This window comes from Pipra filicauda, unplaced genomic scaffold, assembly GCF_003945595.2.
Source record: "Pipra filicauda isolate LSUMZ 115617 unplaced genomic scaffold, ASM394559v2 scaffold795_size112054_pilon, whole genome shotgun sequence".
Lineage (NCBI taxonomy): Eukaryota > Metazoa > Chordata > Aves > Passeriformes > Pipridae > Pipra > Pipra filicauda.
Window position 1 is genome coordinate 100,757 of NW_024104970.1, and position 5,646 is coordinate 106,402.

Sequence of the window (5,646 nt, forward strand, 5' to 3'; positions counted from 1 at the left end):
GTTGGCAGGAGAGGCAGGCTAGAGAACTGCCTCCCGTCTCTCTGTTAACTCTCCTGTTAATTGCGTTGTGTGTCCAATGTCGCCGTGAGCTCACAGTGTTGCTGACGGTACCGTGCTGGCGTGGGTGTGTGCTGGGGGCTGTGTGTGTGTGGAGAAGCGACCATAAGTTTGTGAGTCACTGTTAAACCCCAGAGACGAGAGTCCGGGAGACTCTCCTCCCGTTACAGCGTCTCAGGTGAACACAAGAGCACAGAAATTCCCTTTAGGGTTATTCAAAGTGCTACCCGAGCCCGGCGTGCCGGGGGAAGGCAGCGCCGGCAGCCAGGGCAGGAGGCGGCGGAGCGGCAGAGGGACCCCAGAGGCGGCGGAGGGACCCCAGAGCGGCAGAGGGGCCCCAGAGGGACCCCAGCGACAGAGGCGGCGGCGGAGCGGGCGGCAGCGCCGGGAGCTGCTTCTGCAGAGCCGGCCGGACTTGTGCGGGGGTCCCCAGGAGTGCCACGGCCTGCGGGGCGGCCCGGGGAACAGCAGAGCGACGGCGAGCTCGGCGGGGACTGCGGCAGCAAGAAAAGAAACGAAAAGCAGCTCCAGCCTTTTCTCTCTTCCTCCCCGCCCCGCGGGGAAGGGGGACAGGGGAGAGTGAGTAAGAACGGCAGGAGAGGCTGCAGTCAGAAAGAGAAACAAAAGAGTCTTCTTTCCCTTTTCTGTTACTCTTGGGGAATAAGTATTTAAAACAAACAAGCACACACCTTTCCATAGTTCTTGTTTCCATCTTTAACTCCTACCATTTGGAAATTAGTGAGAGACCGGAGATTTGCCCCGCAGAAACCAAGCATGTAAGTGGTTGAGAAAAGAAAGCAAAATCTGTCTCTTTAGTCCTTCTAATCACTTGGAGATAACTTAAAACCAAAGAATTGCGTTTAACTGCAAGCTAGTATGCAGACAGTTTTAGGGAGTTTTTCCGGGAAATGAGGCTTTGTACAAAAGTTTTAGTGAAACGCCTTCTTGATTGTATTGTACCCCTATAAAAACCTTCTGCCAAAACTTTGTATTCAGAAAAAAAACCCAAACAAACAGGGTTTTGACAAAAAGGATAAAAAGCCCTGTTGCAAAACTTGGCCTTTGCCTTAGCAGAGAAAGAGAGAAGGTGTTAGTAGCTCACACAATAGAGATAGTTTGTTGCCTAGGAACCGAGTGGGAGGCTTAAACCTCCTCTGGCCGAACTCAAAAAAGTTTAAATTACCAGTGTCTCCGGGCTGGGGGTGGGGGGGGTGTAGAACCCCCCTGCTTTCTAAAAACTACAACTTTGCAAATAAGATAAATGGAAAGCCAGCAGGCTGAGGATTTCCTTAACTCTTAGATAAAACATCTTTCTATCTCCCTGTTATAAAGTGAGAAGTGACCGTGACAGTGGAGTGACCCTTCAGGTTCTGTGTGTACTTTGCTCAGGGTTTCTCTAGACCCTCAGTCTGCAGGAGTGGGGGAACTGTCTTCTTGAAGCACCCCCACAGCTGGTGCTGTGAATACAAGTGGTTAAAGCCAGAGGCCTTACCCTGGGTTGGCATTACGCTGATCACATCTTTAGAATTGTGTTTAAAAAGTTTACTCAGCTGATTTTTACATGATCTTTCAACTAGTTATTTGCTCTCCTTTGTGCTGCTTATGTTGTGAATTTTGTTCTCTTGCCAGAATTTCATAGACAAAAAACCCCTAAAAATACAAGCAGATAATATGGATCACATCTAAAGAACCAGCTGCAAGCTGGAATCTGGCCTTCTCCATCCTTGATTAGAATTTTGGAAAAAGAGAGAAAAAAACCCAAAATCTTTAATTTGATCCCAAGTGCAAAAAATGTATAGTCTGTATTGAAAAGACCTGAGATGCACCTGATGTTGTAATTAATATGACTAACAATACCTAAAAAGAGGAAGGGGAGGGAGTGAGGAAACACAGGTTCATGAGATGGTCTTACTGTTTTTTGAAGTTGTTTATGTAAACAGCCAAAATTGTTTTAAGATGCATACATGAAAGTGGTGGAGAAGTAGAGCTTTTGAAGTTTTTGTAGTAACTACTGACAAGTTCTCTTTGAAGTCCAAAAGCCCATTTGCATAGAAAAGTGCGTGTTTTGCTTTAAAAATAGAAGGAGTATATATTTATCTTTAAACTATAAGAATGTTTGTATGTATTTGGGTTTTGAACTGAACGTGAAGCAGAAATATGTTTATGTTTTCCAAGTTATACTTTCATAAAAGCAAGAAATACATAATTAGATCTTACTCACCTGAGGGCAAAACACAAGAATGATAATTTTTCAGCTCACAAGCAGAAAACACAGTAAAATACAACTCAAAAGTATGTTTGTGTGAGAGCATGAAGTGATGGCCATCACGCATGAAAGTTGTGTGAATGTATGCATGTGAGTGTATGAATACATGATTATTAATATATTCTGGTTTTGCTCACAAATGCATAAGCTATATTACCTCACATATGCATAAGCACCTTTAGATAAAAAATAAGAGACACATAACCCTGAGTTAAATGAAGTTTCGTTTGCAGAATAAGTTTTGTGTATTTTATTATGTGTCCCCTGTTTGATAGCTTGTGTTCAACGAGTGACTGGTCAGAATTTCTCCCAAGCCTTATTTTTCAATTGAAAAACAAAAAGGAGGAATTGTGGGAAACGACTGGATGGTTGGCCTTGAATTTGAGCAGTTGCAGCTCTGAAGTTGCAGAGGAATGTAAACAACTCTAAGGAAATATTTACTGCAATGGTGGATGGAACAAACGTAATGCAGCTGAGACCCAACCTGAGTGCATTCTTGGCCCTTGTCACCTCCCCATGACATCACAGCTGCCCTGTGACATCACATCCTTCCTGTGACATCACATCTCTCCTGTGATCTCATATCATCCCTGTAACATCCCGTGCTCCACTGTGACATCACAGCTGCCCTGTGACTTCACATCTCCCCTATGGTGACACATCCATCATATGACATCATACCATTGTTGTGACATCACACCATTGTTGTGATGTCACACCATTGTTGTGACATCACACTTCCCATGTGACATCACAGCTGCCCTGTGACATCACATAATCCCTGTGACGTCACATCTTCCCCGTGACATCACAGCTGCCCTGTGACATCACACCTCCACTGTGACATCACATCTCCCCTGTGACGTCACAACCATCATATGACATCACATCTCTTCTGTGAAATCATAACATCTCTGTGATGTCACATCCTCTCCTGTGACATCACAACTCCCCAATGACATCACAACCATCAAATGCCATCACACCTCTCCTTTGATATCGTATCATCCCTGTGACATCACATCCTCCCCTGTAACATCACATCCTCCCCTGTGACATCACATCCTCCCTATGATGTCACATCCATCATATGACATCACATCCTTTCTGTGACATTGTTGCACAGCAATTTAAATTAGTAGTAGAATGGCTAAGGCTTAGTAGAAGAGTAGGCCTAGAAAGCAACTTTGTTTGTGTGTGAAGTGGAAACCATAATCAAAAGATCTAGTCAGGCATGTATGCAACGATTTGTTACCTAGGATGTGGTTAAGGTCTGTTAAACAGTTTCTAGGGATAAGACAACTTAAGCAGATTTATGATTGGAGCAGATGATTATTAATTGTTATCAGTATGAAGTATGAGCTTGTTTGTAACTGCACCTGGTTTGCTGTGGAAACTGTAACTGGTTTGCCGTGGAAACTGCACGTAAACTTGTTTGTGTATAAAAGCTGAACTGAAAATGAGGGTCTTCGGAATCCTGACTTTGGACGCTAATCCTCAGGTTCCCGGGGCCCCGAATAAAGCACCGCATAAACCGGCACTCTGTTGGTTTGTGTTTCTTTTGGTTACGGGCAACAGTTTTCTGGCGACCCAGATGGGACTCCGGGGGTAGCTGGGGCGGCTCACGCGCTGATCTACTCCACGCCGGCAACCAGGTGATTTCTGGGGAGACATCGACCCGTGCCCGACCCCGCGCCCGCCGGACAACCCATCCAGGTAAGCCCGGAGGTGCTTTATTCTTTTAGGTTTGTTGGTTGGGAGCCTGCCTATAAGACGGGACCGCTAGTTACCCGCTAGGTTGGGCTAAAGGTACCTCGGTTGGGAAGCCTAGGCGCTGGTCGTAAGACGTAGCGAAAGCCGCGCTGTACCAGCACTCGCCACTCAGAGGGAGAATTGGCGAGTTGGTTTTGGTTTTGGTATTGGAATATGTACTTGGTTTATGTTGTTGTGTTGTCGTGCTGGTCGTTAAACGTATTGTTTTGTATGATTGTGGTATTGTGAATTTGAGGAATTCACATTGTGGTGTATTGTGAATTTGAGGAATTCACATTACGGTGTATGTGTGAGCCGGTATGATGCCGTTTAAAACTTTTAGAGCATTATCTTGTGCAGAAAAAGATATCCCTAGCGATTCTCCGCTTGGTTGCTTGTTAAAACATTGGAAGGAGGGAAATTTTGGACAAGAGTTAAACAAGAAACAATTGATTGATTACTGTAATAATGTATGGCCTCAGTATGAGACAGAAGGAATGCAGTGGCCTAGAAATGGTTCATTGACTTTGGAAATTATAACCCCTTTGATGCGATATTTACGAGAGAATGAGAAGTGGGATGAAATACCGTATCTGGACTTGTTTTATTATTTAGAACATAACACTGAGTGGCAAAAAGAATGTGGTATTTTAGTGTTGAAAGAACTGAAACTGGAGGATGATAAATGTAAAGAATGTCAAGAGCGGAGTATAATGATATTGAAAGGATTGGATGATAAATATGAGCGGAAAATACGGTTTTCAGAACCAGAGGAGGATGTGTCTTTGTTAGTCTCCCCCGGTAGAACTCCAAGTGCGCCCTCGAGAGATAGTCTCCCTTCACGTGAGAAGGCACGGTCACCCTCCATGCCCCCGTTAGAATCGTCCTCGGATGAGGAAGAAATGAAAGAACGAGGATATTATGTTGATAGAACTCCGCTAGCAGAACGGACTCGAAAGGGGCGAAAAGAAAGGGGAAGGACTAGAGAAAGGAGACGGGGAGGGGGAAGGGAGGCAGACGAGTCGCTCTCACCCCCTAGATTGATGGCCCCTTTGCGGGAGGCAATTGGAGCAGACGGAAAGAAAGTCATGGTAAAAGTTCCTTTTTCACCTAGTGATTTATTAATTTGGAAACAGTCTGCTGGAACATATAGAGAAAACCCGGAGCGGGTGGCTCGTATTATAAAAATGGTTATAAAAACTCAAAACCCAGACTGGAATGACTTGCAAGTATTGTTAGATACAATTTTGGACTCGACAGAAAAGGAAATGGTATTAAAGGTGATGGTAGAAAAAGCGAAAGAAAGAATAAAAACTTTGCCCAAGGGAGTGCGGGGAAATGTGAATGATTTTGTACCGCGGGAGGATCCCGAATGGGATCCGGAGGTGGACAAAGATTATAGAAGGTTAAAAGTTTATCAAGAATTATTGGTGGAGGGAGTACAAAAGGGGATACCGAAAACGCTGAACTGGTCAAAATTATATTCAGTAAGGCAAGATAAGGGGGAATCCCCTTCAGCCTTTTTGGAGAGGTTAAAAGAGACAGCTCGGAAATATACAGATTTGGATGTT